The sequence below is a fragment of the Ascaphus truei genome, chromosome 2, assembly GCF_040206685.1.
Source record: "Ascaphus truei isolate aAscTru1 chromosome 2, aAscTru1.hap1, whole genome shotgun sequence".
Taxonomy (NCBI): domain Eukaryota; kingdom Metazoa; phylum Chordata; class Amphibia; order Anura; family Ascaphidae; genus Ascaphus; species Ascaphus truei.
The window spans coordinates 183,932,475-183,957,125 of NC_134484.1; the positions used below are offsets into that span (position 1 = coordinate 183,932,475).

General features: G+C 44.9%; 1 long non-coding RNA gene across 4 annotated transcripts in view; it reads left to right on the plus strand.

The window, feature by feature from the left end:
- LOC142487020 (uncharacterized) overlaps positions 1–24,651 on the plus strand; it is a 73,259-nt gene that overhangs the window by 11,110 nt on the left and 37,498 nt on the right. For 3 of the 4 annotated variants that reach the window (XR_012799113.1, XR_012799112.1, XR_012799115.1), the window contains exon 2: positions 17,756–17,853. The exons of the other annotated variant lie outside the window; for it this stretch is intronic. This is a non-coding gene — a long non-coding RNA (uncharacterized LOC142487020). The remainder of the gene's footprint in view (positions 1–17,755; positions 17,854–24,651) is intronic. 4 annotated transcript variants of the gene reach the window in all.

A 24,651-nucleotide genomic window follows, 5' to 3' on the forward strand; every position in this document is an offset into this window, starting at 1 on the left:
AACTTCTTTAGTATCATTAATTAGTATATATACAGATACATATTTATTATTATTCAGATACACTTTAGTTTTTTGTTTGGTACACAGTATTCCTTGATATATAGTCACTTTTCACAGATATTATTTTGGCTGTCTTCAGTATGTCTATGTTTTTAAGTTAGTGTGTCTTGCTGTATTTACAAATAAAAATCTGTTCATTTTCAATCTCGGCAAAGCATTTGATTCTTTTGAGCTATATTTTTCCTTTTTATTTTTTGTTGGTGTAATTTAGAGTGCTATTAAGGGGATTGTCTTTGTCTTTTTTGTGTGTTAGATATTTATATCTATCCCCTAGCACCATTAGGCTCTTTATCTTATATTTAAACTGACTTGTTTTTGGATCAATTTATTTTTACCAAATTAATTAGTCAGTATTATTTAGGGCCTGAGTTAACCACATATATTTGTGTTGAGCAACACACCTTTTTGTGTGTTTTATTTATATATATATATATATATATATATATATATATATATATATGTATATATATATATATGTGTGTATATATATATATATATATATGTATATATATATATATGTGTATATATATATATATATATGTATATATATATATATATGTATATATATATATATATGTATATATATATATATATATATATATATATATATATATATATATATATATATATATATATACCACACAGACAATGATGAAGTGGAAGACTTCTACCATGAAATCAATGAACTTAACAACAAAGAAAATTGTTATAGAAAATCTTAGTGGAAAGATTGGTGGCCAGCAGAAAGAGGTGGTTATGGCAACTGGAAGACCTGAAAACTGCTTTAGCTTGCTCAAAATGCAATGGGAAACATTGACAAATAATTATGAAAAACATATTGAAATTATAGCTGAAAGCGCAGAAAAAACTGGAGGAATCACTAACAAAAAACAAGATAAAAGAATAGAATAGCTACTGAAATGTTGAAGGAAGCTAGAGAAGAAGTAGAGAAAATCCTTGCATGTCTTTTCTCGTGTTGCTTGAGAAATAGGAAAATTCCAGAACAGTAGAGCAATGCCATGGATATCTTTATCCATCAGAAAGGAGATAAAGAAGACCTCAAGAACTACAGACCAATCAGTTTACTTCCAATCACTTACAATGTTTTTAAGAAGGCACTCGGTAATCAAGCTGCAAGATATCTTGGATATAGCCCTGCCTAGAGAACAAGATTAATTTTGCAGTGGCAACAACACAATGGATCACATCTATTTGTCCAAGATTTTAATTCTATAAGTAATGAATATTGTCTGACATTCGGAGATTAGGAAAAAGCATTTGATTCCGTCTAGGCCTCAGCTGCGCTTATTGTATTATTATAATTCCCTGTACTGTATTCTTTGGGAAGCGCTGAGTACACTTTTGGCGCTATATAAATAAAGACATTCAATACAACATGATAATTTGTACAACCAGCAAAACATTAGAGCACTCACCAAAGCAAATAAGAAAATGGGCCTGCATTCTTTATACTTGTCCTGCGCTTCCTTTATAGATTGAGTGTTAATATAGATAACTGGATGGTGCTGTCTGCTCTGTGTGACAGGATCCCAACATAAACTGCCACTGGGTCAATCTCCAGGTAAGAGGGGATGAAGATAGATGCTCACATCTAATCAAGAGGTCCCATAGGACCATTTATTGGGTATACATAAGGCGAGGTGAGCACGTTTCGAGGTACAAATAGTATATATACAAAAATATATATAGGCGTTTTCCTACTTTAGTTCCATTGATTTTCATGCTATATACAATTTAGATGATGTCATTGTCCAATCTGTCAGTGGTCACTATCATATATACACAAAGAATAAGGCACCTTCGAAGGGAATTTGAGTTGTAGAATGGGAAAGTTCTAACTGCAATTTGTGTATCTGGGTAACTTGTAACACTATGAGATAATGTTAATTAAGAGATCTAGAATATCCTGACTATGTTAAGTAAGATTAGACAACTTCGTAGGGAGGCAGAGACTAGACCTACTGTATAATAAGCCTATGATTGATACAAAATATTTTCATCTGTTTATACAATTTTTTATGCCCTTTATTATTCTTTTGAAAATGTGGCTGCTCTTTTGTGAAATCGCTATAGCCTGGCATGGAGGACAGAGATGATGGTATTGATTCTACTATGTTTTTGCCACATTTTGTTTGCATCTATGTTTCCACTTACCCTTCCTTATAGAATGTAAGATCCTTGGGGCAGGGACCTCCTTCGCCTAATGTAACAATATATGTTACTATTTATTATTTTATTGTTTTGTCCTCCAACCCTGTTGTACTGCGCTACGGAATATGTTGGCGCTTTATAAATGATAATAATATATTGCTTGCTGAAGTTATTAAATTATAGTCCTCTTAACACTTTTTAGGTATTTGTCCAATTAGGAGAATAGCCCTTGTTTTTTTCTCCTTTTATTCCTTGTAAAATAGATTTACTATCCCCTTGGGAAAATAAAATATTACAGTATGTAACATTGGCTTTTGAAATGTGATTACATTGTTCCAGTTGAGTTTCTTGTCTGTAGGCTATACCTAGTCTGCTCCTATGATCCATATGTTTTACTTTATTTTTCTTATGTTTGTTTATTTTACTACTGTTATTACACTATTGTTATTTATGATTGATGTATATTATAACATGCTGTACTGTACTCGACTCCAACTAGGGGTTTTTTTTTTACACCTATAAAATGAATATGGGTGTATATATTATGGTAGTGATGTCATTATGATGGACTGGACAATGACTTCATCTAATTTGCATGTCGCACAAAAATCAAAAGAACTAAGATAGGAAGATGCCTATATATATTTGTGTGTATCTGCTGTGTTTTAACCTGAAGAAGGAGATTCTTGTTATCCTGAAAACATGCTCATCTTGTCGTATGAATACCCAATAAATGGTTCTATGGGACTGTGAGGAAAAGGGCAGGAGGGCTTCCAAAATAGAGGTGAAGCCTGTCCTGCTGCTCATTTTATCAGTGTTTACTCCGAAAAAAGGGGGTTAATGTTAGTAACCAGAGGTTTTGTCCATCTATTCGTACAGCTTGTTACAGACAAGATGTGAAAGCAGCGGTGCAGCTCTGTCCAAGAGGTTATGGGTATGCAGGGGTTAAGCAGGACTTGCTCTGCCAAAGAGCTATAATCACTGAGGCTGTATCAGACATTATATGCCTGGATGAGGTGGGCCTATTGTAAGCCTCATGTTTCACCTGTGTTATGTTGTATTTTTCACCATGTTTATTATGTGCCCATTGTGGGGAACGTGGGGGAGGTCAGCCGCCTGCTTGGAGCAGCAATGGACTGAAACTGGAGCTTTGTTCCTCTCCGAAAGCATGGCACCAATGTCCATGGAGCGCCTGGAGTCCTCAACAGGCTGGATGCAGTGGAAAAGGGGCTTTATAGGCCTTACTTGGATTGGCCTTACTTGAGTCTCCCGCTTGTTCTCTGATACTCCCCCTGGTCGATTTTTTGGTTGCAGCCATACCAATCTTCTGATTGGCCCGCTTCAGCTGCCCACCTTGCTCCGGAATGGATGCCCTGATTGGATAAGATCGCCTTCCTCTATGATTTGAGATGGGACTAGGGAGGCAGGGCTGGAGCAAGGGTATATGGCACCTTAGGCAAACTTTTAGTTATACCTAATAGTTTTCTTTATAACATTCACACATTCCCCCCCCCCTTTCCCTCATACCCCCCATTTTATCTCTCTCCTCTCCCACTCTCATTCTCTCCCCTCTTCTCTCATTGTCTCCCCCTCCCTCTCATTCTCTTCCTCCTCCCTCTTGTTCTCCCCTCCCTCTCATTCTCTCCCCCTCCCTCTCATTCTCATTCTCTCTCCCCCTACCTCTCATTCTCTCCCCCCCTCTCATTCTTTCCCCCCCTCTCATTCCTACCGTCCCTCTCATCCATTCTCTCTCCCCCTCCCCTCCCTGTCATTCACGCCCCCTTGTCATTGTCTCCCCCCTCCCTGTCATTCTCCCCCCTCCCTGTCTCTCTTTCCCTCACTGTCATTCTCTCTCATTCTCTCACTCTCCCTCCCTCACCCCCACAGGACAGCCACAAAAAATACACGACACACACATACGGCAGGACAGAACAAATACACACAGGATAGAACAAATACACACACACACAACAGGACAGACACAGAGCCTCACTTCTCTCCTGCTCATGCTGCTGCCTTGTCTGCTTGCCCCACCCACAGGATCCTGACTCCTCCTCCTGATTGGCTGCATTACCCAGCAGCAATTAAAAAGGATGGAAGAAACTTCCCAGCCCCCTAGCAACCTCCCTGCTATCTCCCTGCTGGGCTCCGTCCGATTTATACTGTACAAGGCAAACTAAGAGAAAATGTGCAGCCCCCCAAATTCTACCACCCTAGCTGTCCACCTAATTGGCCTAATGGTTATACTGGTCCTGCACGGCGGCCATAACTGCTTACCCATTCCAAAGTTACCCTAGATACTGTTACGCCGGTGCTGCCCACAGACCAGACCCGTCCCCTGTGCTGAGGTGGGACGTAGGGATACACGCACCCGCAGCAAAGGGAGCGCGTCCGGAATGTGGTGTTAGTGTTGCCAGGCCAGGTATAGTAAAGAAGACAATATTTGCCGGTACCGGTAGTAGAGGAAGGATAGTTATTGCCGTTGCCAGGGTCAGGGATTGGAGAAGTCACGAAGTCCAGGTAGAGCCAAAGTCGAGAGCTAGAGGGTTTAGTCGTCCAAGCCGCGTCGATACCTTAGGAGTCACTGAGAGAGTAGTTAAATGCTTCCATGGAGAACTATGTCGAGCGACGAGTGATGGGAAGCACAGGCATAATAAAGCTGGGCAGGTTAATGGGAAGAGGGGGCAGGCCTGGTTGACTGCAAGGAGTCCTCCCTGATAGGGGGGAGGTGTTAAAGCCCAGCTGAGTGTAGTAATTGATTTGCATGGAATCATGTGGTGCGTGGGGGCGACGCCTCACTGCGGGGGCAGTGGGTAAAAGGCCTCTGTTAGGCGTGTGCTCTGTAAGGCCTCGGCCAAGCTTCCCGCTGGCGTGCTGAGGCGCGCTGAGGTGCGCTGAGGCTCAGGGAAAGTGGGTGCTTTCCCTGGCCTTTCGGGTGCTTTCCCTGTGTGCCGTCAGGGGGTGGGCCGGGGGAGGGCCAGTGACGTCACGGAGCTGGTTCGCCCTCATTGGGCGAACCGCTCACGTGACCGGCCCTGTGCTCCAACAACCGGGGAAATTTAAAATTTCCCTAAGACCTACGCTTCCGTGAGCCCCTACTAAAGCCGCTCTAATTGCGACTGTAGGGACTCAGTGCTGAGCGGAAGTGCGCCTCAGCCAGCAAGCAACAACCATGGACGAGGCCTAAGCTGGGAATGCGTGCACATAACGTCTGGGGCTGGTGCGTATGAGCGCGTGGATTTGGTGACTGACGTGCGTATGCGCATGGGGTCAGTGACAGACGCTAGTGTGCGCATAGAGCGTGGAGCCGGAGACACACGCAGAGGCTGTGGTTCAACAGGCACCTCTTCAGTAGGTGCAGTCCTGTGATGGCGAGGAGCCAGAGTGCCAGTGGTTGACAACAGAGGTATGTGGGAATTGCGCTGACGGCGCTGAGGCACCAGATTACTTACAGATACATAGTGAGATTCAGAGTTCGGCTGCAAATCAGGCAAAGGACCCAGTGCAGGGGTCTGAGTTGCTTAGCAGAGCTACCATCAAGGGAGCCACATCGAAGGATTTGGAGTGGCTAAAGGGTGAGTCTCAATGGAGTGAGAACCCCAAATAGTATCTCAGTGCAGGGAGCCTGTGGTCTGTGTGTGTGCAGGCCCAGTTGAAGTGCACCCTTACATCTAAACCCACGGTAGTGTTGCAGCTGGTCTCAGAAACTAGGGACTACTTACGAAGGACTTTTATTTCTCTGCTGACTTCATTCTCTACCTGGACGAGTGAGCTACCTGCGTAGCCAAGCTTAGGTGGCCTCCAGAGGTACGTTTGGGGCATTTAGCTTTGGCAGGTGGCAGTGCCCACAACACAGGACTATGTAGCCAGGAGGCTACTAGCCACTTATTCCCCTGCTTTCAGGGAAGGATTTTGCCTCATTTTGGGGCATTCAGCTTTGGCAGGTGGCAATCCCCACCACACAGGGCTAGGTAGCCAGGAGGCTACTAGCTGCTTCTTTGTTTTTGTCCCTGCAAGGTACCCGCTTTGTTTGGGGCATTTACAGTTGGTGGATTATGCTCCCCGCCACACCAGCTAAGTAGCCAGGAGGCTTCCAACCATGGTGGGTTAGGTTGCCAGGATTCAACTTAACACTTTTTGGACCTTTGTTCCCTGAACGCCTGGAAAGTGGCCAGAGCCCGTTTCTTTGTTCTGGTTCTTGGAATCAGCGTGAGGTGCTCACATGGGCTAAAAGAATCCAGGATTGCTAAGCATTGTCAGCATCCTGGAGGACAGTGACTAACTCTTTTTCTGAGTATTTGCCCCTTCTTTACTGTATCTGTTCCTGGGTGTTGGAATTCCTGTTGTCCCCAAATAATAAACCCAATGTTTATTAGCCCACTGTGTCTTGCTCAGGCCCATATTTAGGGCTGCAAAATCAGAAAGGCGGCAAATTTCGAGGGGGCCGGTGCTGTGATTACAGAGGTCCCTCTCTCTTCCCTGCAACAATAAAACTAATTGTCGGGCCAGAGCGTGGGGCCTCTGTAAAGGTCTGTTACCTTCTCCTGCAGTGTCGCCCTCCTCTTTCTGCAGTGTCGTGGCATCATATGACATGGCGAAGCATTGTCATGACAATGTGACATCACTTGGCGTCCCGTTTTCATGGGAATGCATTGCCATGTGATGTCAGGATGCTGTAAGAGGAGGATGCCAGAGTTCCAAAATGTAAGTGTCTATGGACGGCAAAATTCTTAAACCAGCCTTGGTCTAGCTAGTCATACCTTAGTCTCGGAGAAAACCCATAGGTGTATTTCAGGGCCTTCCATGCTGTTTCTGGTGGCAGTGGTACCCAAAGTTCTGGGCATAGATTGGGGAACTCTGTTGGTGATGCACCCGTCTGGCTTGACAGTGACGTTGTTTAGATTTGTGCTTCTATCTTCGATCACTTTTACCTTGAAATCAACTCTACAAAGATCAAACTTGATGGAATGGAACTAGAAGTTAAAAACTATGTCTACCTTGGCTAGCAGGTATCAAATGCTTGGGAAACTTCTGAATGGAATCAATAGGAGAATTAAGATGGGATGGAACGCCTTTGGAAGTAACAAGACAAAGGGAACCGTCCACTGTGTAATAAGAAGAAAGAGTTTGAATTGTGTATTCGGCCTGTACTCATGTATGGATGTGAAATTTGGACACTAAATGCAATAACTCAGAAGCTTCAGACAACTTAAATAAGTATGGAGAGATGTATGCTGGGTATTATCTAAAGAGAGAAGAAAACTAATGAATATGGTTGTAAGCAAACAAAAGTCAGCAACATCATCACAAGGGTGAAGAAATTAAAATGTCAGTGGGCTAATTATATTGCAAGAACAAATGACCATCATTGTACAAAGTTATAACTTGACTGAATTCCAAGGGGTATCAAAAGACCAAAGGCAATGACCAAAAGTAAGATGGGAAGATGAAATTAGGAAATTTGTTTGAGCAATGTGGAGAAGGAGGAGGCAGAAATTGGGCTTTGTTTGTTCTGCCTCCGATTTGGGCCCATACTGTAGATCTAAGCTCCATTCAGTTTGACTTGGAACTATGCAAAGAGATGTGGTATACGTGGTGCTCAGAATCGAACCGGTAACTTCAAGTACATATTATTAATAAGACCATAAGCTTGGTGGTCTGACGATGACGGAGTGCCCCTCAATAATGCAATAAATGCGTGATGACTGTAGGGGAAGTGACAAGTGGAGTCAGTTGGGACAGCCACCGTGATGTACACAATAATCACCCTGACAGTATAATAAGAAAGGAACTATGTCCATTGAGTAGCAGGATTTAGATAAGGCACATTGGCACTTTACCTGCTCATCCAGGGGGCACTCTCAGGATCAGTAGCGTGCAGTCCATCAAATGAGGAGTCCAAGAGGGTGGTTGGTGTAGATAGAGCACAGCTTCAGACGCCCTGCAATGTGAAGCAGGGAAAACAAAACCAGGCCACTCCGCAGTAGTATCAAAAAAATGTATTAAGCCAGAAAACACATACAGGGAACAAAAATAGGACAGATAGAACGCACCTACGCGTTTCGTACAATAGTACTTTATCAAGGTTGATAAAGTACTATTGTACGAAACGCGTAGGTGCGTTCTATCTGTCCTATTTTTGTTCCCTGTATGTGTTTTCTGGCTTAATACATTTTTTTGATACTACTGCGGAGTGGCCTGGTTTTGTTTTCCCTGCTTCACATTGCAGGGCGCCTGAAGCTGTGCTCTATCTACACCAACCACCTCCTTGACTTGGAACTATGACAAGGCTCTTCAACTTCCGGTCGATGGGTCAATTCCGGCCCGCAACGGGTCTTAAAGTTGCTCTTGGACTGTCTGCTCCTGACAGTATCTATGAAGTTGTTTAGACAGCTAAGTACAATTTCTCACACACTCTCACTTTTAAGCAAGTGTAATGTAAATATATACAAAATATGTTATAAATACTTGCAAAATGTTTACATATAATAGTTTTCAGATATATTTCAAATTCTATTACGATATTGTCTTTGTCCTTCTCCTTGTAATTTTTTTCTGATCTGGCCCATTTGGAAAACTTGTTGAAGAGCACCGATCTATGGAGTATGGTGGACAGCGATTCGAATCCTGCAAACCTGCTCATCCTTAATTATAATATATAACCATTAATACAATTAATAGGGACAAGCAAGGTGTTCATAGAATTAAAATTGCAGACATCATCTTGATCCAGGTAGGTCTCTTCGTTTTAAATGGTTACTGGAGTTTTAAGTAAAAACGTCTCTATTAAGTTTCACTTTTCTTAATAATCAACATATTTGACCCCTACTCAATATGATGTGAAGCTTCTTTCATGTGTTGGAGGAGATTTTAGTCTCTTTTATTCCAATGGAACCAAACTCTGCAGTAGCATAGGGAAGCCGGTTTCACAGCATTTTAATAAGGGCCTTCATTGTAAGTGGTATGTTCACTTGGTGTTTGTGTGTTAAACAAAGAGAACAATACTGGATGTTGAAACAGGGTCTGAAACAAATAAATGTCTTGGTTCAGACACTTGGAGCCTGCCCATTTATACAATTGTAGACATTGATACACAGTATCTAAATGGTATTATTTTAACTAGTTCTTTCTCTAGTAAACCCCAATTTCCCTACCTTAAAAAAATACATTTTGTTTGCATGCTTAGTTGGAACACAAAAGTTTTTAGCATAAGACTTTCTTGCATTTCCATTTTGGAAATCGCAGAACATTTCACATGGTTATAAACAAGAGTATAAACAGATGTGGTGCCTTTTTTAACTGCACATTTTGTAGCTTTTACAGTTTTCATGGTGCTTTGCTCATACCAAGTAGAGGTTTTCACTAAGCTGGCAGGCTGCCTCAATATTATTTTTAATGATTTATATTCATATAAAAAATACATGTATAACACTTGAAAAATTTGGCACCATTCTAACTGTACAAATGTTTCTGCCTAGAACTGTGTAAAATAGTTAAGATAATATTTTGAAGTGTTTTAATGGATATAATAAAAGGCTACTTGATATATGAAACAGTGAGATAGCATGAAAAAGCATAGGGTATTAATAAAACAATCTCCAGTGGATCACTGTGTGTTTGCTACAGATGAATTGGACGTTAGGATATGCAGACTTGTGGCTCTCCGGCTTACAAAACATTGAATGTGACATCATCCAATATTTTAAGGCATTCATAGATTTGGAACGTGGAGATTACAGAGCCCAGTTTGTGATTAAACGACAAAGCCTATCAAGAACAGGGTTATAGATTAAAACCACTCCTTCTAATCATGGAAGCATGGTGAGGAAGCACTGGGAGGGTCAGGGATTTCTATTGAAATGGAGGGCATACTTTGCTTTGTAAGGGGTGCAGGAAAGAAGAGGCGGGCAGTCAAAAATGGATGGAAGCCCTCATCAAAAAATATTCACGTAAAAAAATTAAACAAAATGCATTTGTGACCGTGTAAAGTGACAATTAGCCTTTGCATGAATGTTTTGCTGGTTTGCAAATTTCTTGAATAAAATATTAGAAAAGCTAAGGTCTAGAGACAGGCTAGTATATCTCAGAGGTCGCATGACACTTGTAAATGGCGCTCCTTTGCTTGTAAAAACGAATCATCCTATAATATAAATTATTAAATAGGAATAGAAAATGTACATTACATCAATGCATAATGTGAAAATAATTTGATTGCACCTGCGTATAATAACATATTGAAATATATTTTCAAATGCATCGAATCTTATTTTGTTTTTAAAAGAAAAAAGTTGCACACTACGTGATCGTCCTAAGTGTATGTGTAATGTGAAAAAACAAACTATAGAAAATTAGTGAAAAAATAGTGAAATGTAATGGATTGAGTGAAAATATCCAAGAAACGCTATACAACAGTAATATAAGTGATAATATATATTATATATCCCTGACTGACGTCGGATCCACCTCTGCCTCCCTCGGCACCCGCACTACCGCAGTTCTCCCCGGCCGCAGCGGAGGTAAGGAAGCCAATGGGAACCCATAGGGGACCTGGAGATATACAGTATATATCCCTCACCTGAAAGTGTATATAACAAATGCTAAAGCAAAGCACTGATTAAGTTATGTTTGTCCCTACATGTTCTCCTGTGACTGAGCTAAAGGTAGACATACTGTACTGTAACCATACATTTTTTACAGCCTGATTTCTTGTGTAACTCTCTGCTCAGATCTAGGAACACTTACATTTTTCCCTTCCTGACATCTCATAACCCCTGTGTGCTCCACCCCTCTCCTCACGAAACCCCAAGTTGACTTTTTTTCCGACAACATCTGACCTATAATTCATTTCCAAGTACCAAAATCCCTCAGAGGAAGGGAGGAATAAATCCTAATAGACGTGCACACAAAAATAACAAGCTTTATTAATAAGTTTTTTTAAAAATGCACATCAATAAAGAGCGCTGCGTGGAAGAAAAACACATAAAACAAACCCTATGAGTGCTTCTTCACAGCATGTATATATCAGTATGTACTGTGAATAATGGTGAGTATTGTTGCTGCATTGCCAATGAAGGTTAACCGAGTTGTTAGTGTTATGATTAGTCTAGTAAACAAGACCTTGATATTCTCAATATGTAACCATACGAGCATAAATCAGCAAAAAAGCTAAGATATACAGAAATCTTAAAAAAATTGTGAAGAAAAAAAGTTAGCATGAAAAATAGGCATATTATAGCTGTATGTATATATATATATATATATATAATATATATATATACATATATATACATACAGCTATAATATGCCTAATATGCCTATATATATATATATATATATATAGGGACAAACAGAACAAAAAAGCAGCGCCTAGTGGGGGTGTGACTACGTGAATGTGTTATATATAATTAATATTGTGTGTTAAAGAAATGTATGTATACTAAGTGCATATCCTGATATAAGGCAAGTGTATATCCTATGTATAGTGTAAAAAATATATATATTGTGTATATAGTGAAATGTGACACAAAACAATATAATACAATAAATGCAATAAAAAAGAATGAATAATAAAAAGATAATTGAAAATAAGATTAAAAAGAGGGTAAAAACCAGTCCTCAAAATGAATGTCCAATGATGAATGAATAAAAATATGTGTTGGGGGTCTCCGGCTGCTCTCAGAGGATTAACCACATCCGAATGGAATCTGCAGAAAAGAGAGAGGAGAGAGCGCACGCCCCATAGTGTAAAACCGTAAATTTATTGAGGGGAGGGGGAAGGGGGGGGGTAAAAAATGCACTCACAAGGGTACAAGTTTTAAAAGCATATTGTGATTATAATCACCCCCATCCGGTAACTTCAACTGGAGCTGTGGAAGACCCTCGGTCCCGAGATTGCATAAACCACGCTGTTGGCAAGATTTCCTGGGCAGTTGGATATTGAAGAAACTATTTCCAAAGATCGCAGAGGAAAGCAGCCTTGCTTGCAAGTCTCTGTGGTGTCCGGCGCTCGAGTCAATTCCTGCTGCGCTCCGTGATGACGTAATGTCCGTGCGTCGACGTGATGACGCTCCCTGACGCGTTTCGTCACACACGGGTGACTTTTTCAAAGGGTTGTTTTGAAAAAGTCACCCGTGTGTGACGAAACGCGTCAGGGAGCGTCATCACGTCGACGCACGGACATTACGTCATCACGGAGCGCAGCAGGAACTGACTCGAGCGCCGGACACCACAGAGACTTGCAAGCAAGGCTGCTTTCCTCTGGGATCTTTGGAAATCGTTTCTTCAATATCCAACTGCCCAGGAAATCTTGCCAACAGCGTGGTTTATGCAATCTCGGGACCGAGGGTCTTCCACAGCACCAGTTGAAGTTACCGGATGGTGGTGATTATAATCACAATATGCTTTTAAAACTTGTACCATTGTGAGTGCATTTTTTACCCCCCCATTCCCCCTCCCCTCAATAAATTTACGGTTTTACACTATGGGGCGTGCGCTCTCTCCTCTCTCTTTTATATATATATATATATATATATATATATATATATATATATATATATTTATTTGAGTGCCCACAGTGTACCCAATGCTTTACAAAGATACAGTGCTGGGAATTACAATACAATAAGTGCAACCAAGTCAGACAATAGGAGAGATAACAATCTTGAGAACAGTTCTATTGACAATTCCCACAATATGGCAATGTTCAAAATACATCATAAATATATGCAGTCACTCTAGTCAGTATATTCAATAGTTTTACCCACAGCAGGTTGTCAGCATTTAAAAATAAGATTGTGCCAACATGTTCAAGCCCAAAGTCAGAAGGCGGATCAGAGGTGGCTGTCAGGTTAAGGGAACGTGTCAGATGGGTCTTCACGGTAGGCAGCAGGATGTGTCTATGCAAGTGTACAGTATATACATATATATATAGCTATAACAAAATCATTTTACAACTTTAAAACAGTGTCATCAGTTTTATATTAATACGTATAGCAGCTGTGGTGCTGATAATGTTATCTATTGCTTAATGCTCCCATGTATTTTGATGTACAGTAATTGGGAATCACCATACCACCAATTAGGAAAAGGGTCCATGAACATGCATGTAACATCAACTAGGATAAATCAGACCTTAATAATGCGAAAATACTTACACATCAAGGGGAGGGGGGTAAAACGTTTCTTTTTGAAGGCCTTTGGCATAGATTGAGTTCACCTAGGAACTAGAATGGGAGATTGTGAAAACCGATTGCTTCAATGCGTAGAATTTTTATACTTGACATTATGATTCTGAAGGGGTTGAATGGAGAATTGTATTTTCATTATTTTATTTGATTTACTTGAGTATATTTACATGTAACGGTGTTTCCCCCACCCTCTGGGAGATTCTGCTATTACGTGTCGTGTGGTGCATGATACCTGCTGGTAACAGGAGGGCTGAGCTGTCCGCCGGTAGTAGTGGGGAAACAGGATCAGGCTTCTGGGGTACATTACCCACATGGTTCTCTAGCAGTGCAGCGCCTTCATCTTCTGTAGGCTCCAGATAGCTGAAGATGATCTCCTACAGTAGAACTATCACCTCTCCCCCCAGTAATATCACACACTAGGCGGGAGTATAACAACAGGAACGGTTTATCCTCTTGGTCTGACAGTACAGGAACAAGGCAGATCTCTGCTCAATGCAGTCTCTGGGATGGTCAACTTGAGGATGGTCCCTGGACTACCACTACAGGCTCTTCCCTGGCCCTCTAGGTATAGAGGTATAGGGTATCACTGACTCCCCCCCCCCCCCAATGGGAAGAGGAACAGGTTAGGCCAAGCTCCAGGCAATCCTGTGTGATCCCTGCCTCTCTCAGGGGGAAGAGACACTACTAAATTTGGGGCGGCACTGCCCTTAAGTACAGCTTGGAGGAGGACACCAGGTCAGTCCCATGATTGGACATGCTCAGTCCTGATGTCACCGACACCACTGTAACTCAAGTGCAGCACCAAGAAGGGGGAAAACCTCATGTTGACTACTGGCAGACTGATTCTAGCAGGGCTTACTACCTGGAATAGGGCAGGTTATTAAGGTGGCATGGCTACATACACAATTTGTATTTATATTTAGTTCTGGGTCACTTGATGCCTACTGCACTGTAAAAGATCAGCCGTATATGAATTTGAGTGCACCCCTAATAAGATATATTCCTCTTTTTATCTGGGGGATTTCGGTGCTTGTATATATTGATAATCCTTCGTAGCGGTGTACATATTTATAGTAACATTGCAATAATATGTTTACCCATGATTGTATGTGAGGTGTATGATTATGGTAGGACTATAACTAATTTCACCTTAAACAGAATCCATGTTGGACTGGCTAGAGGTCTTTTGGGCATGCAGTCATGATGCATTTGCACTAATGGCTCCAGGGGTTGGTAAATATCAAAATGGTACAAAACAGATTGTATAGCTGCTTACAAACATGCAAAGGCCTGCTGTTCAATCCTGCTAAGAACACCAAGGGGCCTATGCACTAAGCAGAGATAAACCACTTATCGCCACCTTATCACCAAAAAGGCCTACAGCAATTCAGTAAGCCCCGATAAGTCATCGATAAGAGACTTTTTCGGAAAAAAAATTGCCGAGAAAAAAAAATCGTCAAGCGAGCGGCGATAAGCTACTTATCGTCAGGTTTTCAAACTCGTGCAATTCTACTAGCCCCGATTAGCTTTATCGAGGCTAATCGCGGCTCTAGCATTGAGATTTCTTCTCAAAATCGGCCCGCCAGGAAAAGTTTTCAAGAAGGTGGTGAGAAGCTGCCGAGAAGCGGCGACACGGGACTTAGAAAAAAAAATGCATTTTTCCTGCTTCGGATTGATGCCGGGAGTCTCTGGAGCTGATATCCATGAATATAATGCATTAAAAATGCATTTACAGTCCACATAATTACCTTAGCGGCTAACCGGTACTTGGCCCTTCATGCACCCCCTCCACCCCCCATAAACATTACAATTACAAAATTATAACTAACCACCAATACACAACCCACATAAAACCATCATTAATTTTTTAAACACACGATTGATACCAAAGGCCGGCCGGGGTCCCCAGAGGTGTGCATGGACCTTCAGGTGGTCCCCACGGGTGTCTAGGGGCCCTCGGTTGGTTCCCATGGGTGTCTGGGGGCCCTCGGATGGTTCCCACAGGTGTATGGGAGCCCTTGGGTAGTTCCCACGGGTGTTCCCCGTGGGTGTCCGGAGTTCTTAGGTGGTCCCTGTGAGCCTCGCAGGTTCCCGCTGGCCTGCGGTAACAATCCTGGTGGAAAAAGAACAAATGTTGTGAAAGACATTGCAATACCTCCCCCCCCCCCCCCCACAACACATACAGTACAGTAATGGGCAAAATAACTATTATCCAGTTATGGATAATAGCTAATTTGCCCATTATTAAATACAACATTAGCCAGGCAGCATAAATAAAGTAAATAAACCTTTCTTCTTACCCCTGCCATCATGAAGGGCATCCTCGTCAGCATACTGCAGGGCCATGTCCTCCGATGCCAGCAAGAATACATGAAATAAAACAGTCTAATGGCCCCTAACCCCTTAATCACCTTAGCGGTTAATAACCGCTATAGTACTTAAGGGGTTAACCCACCTCCCCCACTACCCACCTGGGAGGCATAACCACCCACCCTGGACCCACTATACCCACCCTGTATCCATTGATTGGCATAGTGGTACATCATACCCATATAATATAGGCATGATAAGCCACTATAGCAGTCAATGGTGACCCTAATAAAAAAGCATGAAGGCCTAAAATACACAATAATAAAAGATATACACAAGCACCTAAACACTCCAATTCAAGAAATAAAAGCACTAGCCAACCAATTAAATAAATAAATAAAAGCACTAGCCAACCAATTAAATAGTTGTAGCCAGGTCCCCCTCTAACCTCCGGACGGCATGAGGGGGACGGCTGTGTGGTTGCTGCAGGGAGATTGTGAGCTGGGGAGTTGGTCGCCGGTGCTCCGCAGAGGGCGTTGCCATTTTATTTGTGCACGCGCATGCGCAGATAGTATCTAGAGTTGTGGTGGCCATCTTTGTACACCTGGCGCATGCGCAGTATAATGCCTGCGGCAGCCATTACACCCATAGATCTGCTGGGAACTTCAAGTCCTAGCAGCCTCAGGGGCTGCAGACCACATGTTGTCAGGCAGCCAATAGGGCTGCAGCATTTAAACAGTTAGAACATGGTTAACAGTTAGGACAGCTAGGGCAGTTGGTCAGTTGGGAGCAGGGTACAGAAGAGGAAGGTAGGGTCCCAGGTGCCAGTAGCCCTGGAACTAGGCCAGCTTTGCCCTGCAGGCCCCAGTTCGTCCCCGAATCACAGTAGGCACCTGCATCTGTATAGGGAAGCCCATAGTTAGGGACCCTTTTTCCTGTGATGTGCAGTATCAGGGACACAGTGTCTATGCCACGAGGTGACGCGTAACTTGTGGTCTCGGATCAGATCACCTACACTCAGAGACTATCTATGGTGGGACACTCCTGCTGGAGACCACCCCACATGGAGGAGGAAGGCGTCGTTGGAGCAGACTGCCCGTTGACTGTTGTTCAGCTACACCCGGGGGCTGGAGCGCCCGGGAAGGTTTCCGCATAAGTGCACCAACATTAACGTGGACAGCGCTGTCTCACACTTGGGATGGGAAAGGCCATTGGGGTCTGGATACGGGGACACTGGTGCCCCTGCACCCAAGTACTGTGGGGATATTCCGCAGGTTGGTATACATATATGTCTATTGCTGTTCCTAATGTTGTCATTGTTTATTACCGCCCAGTAAATACTGTTCCCCATACTCTGTTGTGTGTATTACTGACCATATTGTCTTGGGAGAGGTTATCCTACTATATGAGGATCCTTCTCAGGTGGAGATGCTGTTTCGTATATATACATACACCCCAGGCTCCCCAGTGGCGGAGGATCAGGCCTCCTGTTTGCCACACAGGTATAGCAGCACACGTAGTCGCCCTGACACAGGGGGAAAGGGTGCTACATAAATAAATTCACTAGCCAACCAATTAAATTAATAAAAGCACTAGCCAACCAAATAAATAAATAAAAGCACTAGCCAACCAATTAAATAAATAAAAGCATTAACCAACAAAACAATTAATTCATTTTAAACAATAGCCAACAAAACAATTAATTAATTTAAACCAGTAGCCAACAAAACAAACAATTAATTTAAAACGCTAACCAATCCTAAAATGTACTAAAAATAAGCCATCCAAATTCCAAACAATTGAATTCAAATAAAAAAAACAAATAGAAAAAAATTACAATCAATTCAAAACAAGCGTTTGCCAAAAAATGCATTGGCTGTCACTGTATTTCTCTGTACCCTAAAGGGGCATAGATTAATACATTATCTGTCGATGGGCAATCACAAACAGAAAGATAAATAAATACAATGAAAAAAACTGGAAAAAAAATGACATTTACATACATTCAATATTTTACTTACTTTTAGAAGTCTTCACCCTCTGAATCCTGTTATATCTGCAATCTCTCGTACTGTGACGTCATCACCCACAATCCAATGCAATCCACCTTGAAGACCAGCATCAGGTAAAAAAAAAAAAATCTTTCTTCTATCTTCTATCACCGTCTTCTTTCTTCATCTGTCATTATTTTTATCTTTTCTTTAATCTTCAATCTTCATCTGTCAATCCAAAACGCAATGGTAAATCCAGAACAGGATGTTCTCTCGTCGGCTTATATAGGGCCTGTGTCATCACATTTTAAGGTCAGATGGTACAGCTCCAATCCGATTGGACGCTACATCATGTGCCCACCTCTCTTTTTATTTTTAAGGACGTGACATCATTTCCAAGGGAGGTATATCACATCCTTAAAACCACATGGTATTACAGCCAATGGGATTGAAGACAATCCCATTGGTTGCTGTACCATGTGATATGTTACATTAGTTCAAAAGGATGTGAGATCACTTTAAGGGACCACCCGAGGACCCCCACACACCCACAGAGAGATACCGGCACCCCTGAAATTAACGCGGTTCAGCTCCGGAGACCTCTGCTCATCTACACTAATAATAAAATTTATATTAAAAAACATTAATTTCGTACCAGATTTACGCAGGGAGAGGCGGCTCTCTCTGAGCAGCTCTCTCTGCAGCTAAAAGAAATCGCCGGGTAAGCTCTTTTCAGAGAGCGATCTTAACATCACTTTTTGGGAATTTTGCAATCACAGGTAAAGGAGGCTTTCTGAATACCGTGAATGCAACGCTCAAAAAATAGGCAATTTAAATGGCCGGCGATTTTTTTATGAACGCTTATAGCAGTGATTCCCAACCTTTTTTGTTTGGAGGAACCCTTGAAGTGTTTAGAAAAATCTCGGGGAAGCCCTATCTGGCTGATACCTATTAGGTACATTTCACACCTCACGAGCCCCCTCTATTTCCCACCCTCTACCCATGTATTTCTCTCCTCTCCATCTCACTCACTCACCCCCCTCCCGCCTCACGTGTAATTCTCCCCTGCGTCTCACTCTTACTCCCTCTTTTCCTCACTCACTCCCTCCCACCCACTCTCCTCTCACTCGCCCATACCTTCCGTCAATTACCCCACTCTGGGAGCACGGGTAAAATCATCTTCCTCATATCTCCCCAAACACCCCTCATCATCATCATCCTCATATACCCACCCCTCTGCATCTCACATCACCCCCCTGCATCTCACATCACTCCCCCCCTTGCATCTGACATCTCCCTCCCCCATCTGTATCTCACTTCTCCCTCCCCCACCCCCCTGTATCTCACTTCTCCCTCCCCCCCCATATGCCTACCTCATGAGGCGAAGGCAGGAGGCGGCGAGCAGAAGGCGATGGCGGGAGGTGTGAGCAGGAGGCGACAGCGGGAGGTGGTGAGCAGGAGGCGGCAGGGAGCAGGATGTGGTGGTGTGCTAGAGCAGGCAGGAGTGCACGCTCGCTCTAGCTAGCAGCAGGCACCGGAAGTGCGGCACTGCTAGACCACGCTCCCGCAGTCCTATGACCGGCTACGGGGGTGAGGTGGACAGCCTGGGAGAGCCGTTGAGAGCCGGGGGAGTCATCACGGGCAGCACAGTGAGTGCGGGCGGCTAGGCGGAACCCTTGGGACCGCTCCATGGAACCCCAGGGTTCCGCGGAACCCTGGTTGAGAATCACTGGCTTATAGCATAGGCCCCAAAAGTCTGTAAGGTTTGTACTATCATTAAAGACACTACACACTTCCTCAATATTACTAGAGACATTTCATTACATGATGCCTGTATGCAGCAATTCCCTTCAGAGAGGGAAAAGCAGCTGTACAAGATGCACTCAGAACCACTTTGAGTTCAGAGGATAAATGTGGTCTCCTTATTAAGCTTACTTGAAATTGTACTTGTAAAAAATTACTTTAGATTCAGGAAAGACTATTTCTTGCAGACACAAGGTATGGCAATGGGGGCCCATATGGCCCCCTCATATGCAAATATATTTATGACAACAACAAAAAAGATTCCCAAAGGGAGCGCATGAGTTTACCGAAAAAAGTATAATACAAATTTTACTGAATATAAACAATTAAAAACAGGGGAGAAAGAGTAAAATGGAGGAGGACTCCAACCTAACTCCTCGAGGGACAAAATCCACAATATAAACACTGGGAATAACAGAGTGATATGATTGCAAACTGTTAAGGTACTCCACTAATGATGATACTGTATACAGGGAGAATAATTATCTGCTATTGAGAAACTCCCAATAGTGGCAGAAAGTGATCAATAATATCATAGACTGGTAAGTACCATAAAAAATAAGCGTCCAAATGACAAAATACACATAGACTAAAGAAATAATCAAAGTCAGTCCTACATGCATGCTAATGAGAAAAGAGGAACAACGCATACATACTGTATGCGATGCAGTGAACTGCATGCATTCAGGATAGACAGTATTGAATAAACTGAACTTGCTAAGAGCAGCGAGTAATTGCTAACAGTAGTTAATAGAGTGTCCCAATGAAAAAAGTCCTGAAACTGAGCATAAGGTGATTTCTCAAAAAGTTAGTCCAGGTAAAGTGTGGAATCCAAAATACATCAATCATCATGTACAATAGCATAGCCCCTAGGGTAAGAGGAGAAGAAGGGGTTCACCAACCAGGTTCCCACTTCTTAGCTACTGTTAGCAATTACTCGCTGCTCTTAGCTATTTCAGTATATTCAATACTGTCTATCCTGAATGCATGCAGTTCACTCTATCTGCATATAACAATCCTTATAAATTTTCCAAGTACACTATGAACAGTTTCCCCATGAATTCAATGTCTCCCTGTGTGTTTATTTACACGTTTATTCACTGCTATTCATTGGGGTTAGATTCCGTTTTGTCTAATTAGAATATGCATTATACATATTTGCCTTACAATTTGTTCTTCTCTCTCTGTGCCTTATGAGTCTTCAATATACAGTATGCTATACAAACTGTTTAATACATTAGAGCAGGCCTGCACAACTCGTAAAGTGAGAAGGGCCGAACTGCTCCAAGGAAAAAGATTTGGGCTGCACGAGTAAAATCATCATCATCATCATCATCATCATCATCATCATCATCATCATCATCTCCCCTCCAGCACCTCTCATCATCATCCTCATATATCTCCCCCAGCACGTTTCATCATCATCATCATCATCATCATCATCATCATCATCATCATCATCATCATCATCATCATCATCATCATCATCATCATCATCATCATCATCCTCATATCTCCCCCAAAACCCATCATCAACCTTTGCGAGACTCCCCATCAATCTCTCATATCCCCATCTCTCCCCCTCACCCATACACTACCGACACACTTTATTGCAGCACGGCTAGCACCGCAAGCCGGGGGATGCCCCGGCGTGCTAGCCGAACTCCCTCAGCGTGCCGCGCATCACCAATGCGCGGTCACGCGTCATCGGGTGCCTGCGCCCCCTGCACGCGCGTCCAGGGCTCCCCGAGGGAGCCCTGGTGTCCCGCGATGTGGGGGACGGCGGCAGGGGGTTCCGGGGGACCCGGCGGACCCGGCAGCGGGAGGGAGAGCGCCCCGATCGGAGGGCGCTCCTCCGCTGCTTCGGCGCGCGCCCGGCACCCTCCGGCGCGCGCCAGGTTACTGCTGCGGCCGAGAACGGGCAAATGCTCGAATAAACTCGGCCGCAGCAGTACACATGTAGCCCCGGTCTTATTTTGCCTCCAGAAACCCCCTCTGTAGCGTGCCGAGCGATCTCGGGTGCTGCCGGAGGCAGCGACGGACCCGCCGGCACAACGTAAAGGTGGGGGCCGGAGCAGGGAGCGCTCCGAGTCCCCGGAGTCTCTGCGGCGTACCCGGCTAGCGGGGACCGCCATGACAGGTTGCGCGAGCGTGCGCATTGATCGCGCAGGCGCAGTAAAGGTAGCGCACTCGGTCCCAATGCTAAAGAGGTCCTGAGTGGACTACAATTCCCAGCAGCCTCTGGGGATTGCCTTTTCACCCACATCACGTGCAGCCAGCCAGCAAATAGGGTTTTGCAGTTTCTCCTGTGGAGGAAGGCTATAATGTTGCGGGGACCATGTTTGGCAGTTGGAGCTGGGAGCAGGAAGGGGAAGCAAGTGGCTCCTACACCAGGTAAGGTAGTACCCAGATCCCAGGCAGGCCCCAATCCCCTCCAAGGTAGGTGGCAAGTACTGAGGGACGGCCCCTAGGTTAGGGACCCTGCCCTTAGGTGTGAGTGTGCAGTCTTGTCAGTGTCACGGCTGGTAGTGCTGTGAGCGCTGACAAGTAGGCACAGTGTGTGTGTGCATTGCAGTGTAGCTGCAGGTACCGGTTGAGTGCAGTGGGTTGCTGCAGGTTCAGTGTGAGTGCAGTGCGTTTGCTGCAGAGGTTAGGGAGAAGTAGTCAGAGGGGATCCGGGAGGTGAAGGGAGAGGTTGTGTGGGTGCAGGGGGTCAGTGACCCACCTGCATAGGACAGGCTACCCCGTAGACCACTAGGAGTGTTCCCTGAAGACACCAAAGGTTGCTGTGCTGCAGGGACGGCCTATAGTAGTAGCGACCATCACCCCTTACTGTGTAGATAGCTAGGGACAAAGGGACAAGTGTGCGGAGCAGGTCTGCTGGCGAGTTGTCTGGGACCAGACAGCTGGACATTGAGACCCAGGAGACAGACCGCTGATTCATCTGACCCTTTGCGAAGAGGTAATGGTCACCACCGTGACCAGCAGGTACTATAACAACAAGTGCACCAACACCGGTCAACATGCGCTGATCCCGCCCTAGGCTAAACTCTTTAGGAACTCTGAGCGAGTGGTTAAAGAACTGAGCCTATACCATCACATTAATATATATATGGACACGGTGTGTGGGGCACGCGGTGAGGGGACAGAGACGTTGCTCCTGAAGGGAGTGGCCGAGCCACTAAGGTTACACGTTAAGGTTATACCGTTAGAGTATAAGTGTACATGTTGTGTTATTGCTACCGTGCATTATTATTAGTAAAACCAGTTACAATCATATGTTGTTGTATGTTTCTTGCCCAGGGGAATCTCACATCACGGGGATCCTGGGTAAGTGGAGGCGCTGCGCTAAGTGTATGAGTGTTACCCCAGGCTCCCAGCTAGCGGAGGCTCAGATCTCCTGGAGCTGCAGGTGTTGTACAGTTCCTTTGGGAGGGTTCAGAAAAAGGGCTACACACATAATACTCCCCCTCCACATCAAACACACAATACCACCTGCACACCACACACATCCCACCCCCTGCACCTCACATCACTCTCCCCCCCTGCACCTCACATCACTCTCCCCCCCTGCACCTCAGATCACTCTCCCCCCCCTGCACCTAACATCACCACATCACTCTCCCCCTCCTGCACCTCACATCACTCTCCCCCTCCTGCACCTAACATCACCACATCACTCTCCCCCCTGCACCTCACATCACTCTCCCCCCCTGCACCTCACATCACTCTCCCCCCCTGCACCTCACATCACTCTCCCCCCTGCACCTAATATCACCACATTACTCTCCCCCCTGCACCTCACACTACTCTCCCCTCCTGCACCTCACACCACTCTCCCCCCTGCACCTCACATCACTCTCCCCCACTGCACCTCACACCACTCTCCCCCCTGCACCTCACATCACTCTCCCCCCCTGCAGCTCACATCACTCTCCCCCCCTGCACGTCACATCCCTCTCCCCCCTGCAACTCACACCACTTCCCCCCCCCCTGCACCTCACACCACTCTCCCCCCCCTGCACCTAACACCACTCTCCCCCCTCACAAGGAAAACAGAGTCAGGCCCCACAGCCCATATCAGCAGCCCCCCACAGCCCATATCAGCAGCCCCCCTCAGCCCATTTCAGCAGCCCCCCACCCCATATCAGCAGCCCCCCCACCCCATATCAGCAGCCCATTTCAGCAGCCCCCACAAGCCCATTTCAGCAACCCCCACAAGCCCATTTTAGCAGCCCCCCACAGCCCATATCAGCAGCTCAACACAGCCCATATCAGCAGCCCCCCACAGCAGCACCCCGCAGCCCATTTCAGCAGCCCATATCAGCAGCCCTCCACAGCCCATATCAGCAGCCCATATCAGCAGCCCCCCACAGCCCATATCATCAGCCCCCCACAGCAGCACCCCACAGCCAATATCAGCAGCACCCCAGCCCATATCAGCAGCCCCCAGCCCATTTCAGCAACCCCCCCATATGTCAGCAGCCCCCCCATTCCATTTCAGCAGCCCCCATATGTCAGCAGCACCCCCCATATGTCAGCAGCCCCCATATGTCAGCAGCGCACCCCCCATATGTCAGCAGCCCCTCCCCATATGTCAGCAGCCCCCCATATGTCAGCAGCACACCCCCCATATGTCAGCAGCCACTCCCCATATGTCAGCAGCCCCCCCCCATATGTCAGCAGCCCCCCCCATATGTCAGCAACCCCCCCATATGTCAGCAGCCCCCCCCATATGTCAGCACCCCCCTTGCTTACCTGATGATGATGATGATGATGGTGGCGGCGTCAGCAGAGGTGATGGCGGCGGCACCAGAGATGGCGGCAGGGGGAAGCGCGAGGGAAGCGCGCTCTAGCAGCAGACCCAGAAGTTCCGGGTTGCGCTACACCTCTAGAGCGCGTAACCCTGCTGGGGGAGGGGGGAGGAGGGTTAGGTGGGGGCAGGAGGGTTAGCAGGTGAGAGCGCGCAGTCACACAGACACTGCTGGAGCGCGCTCCTACTTAGTGCTGGAGCGCGCTCCTTCTGTCTTTACCACGGAGGGGGGGTTGAAGGGGGTCCGTCGCGGACCACACATGCGGCCCGCGGGCCGTATGTTGTGCAGGCCTGCATTAGACCAACTTAATTGACA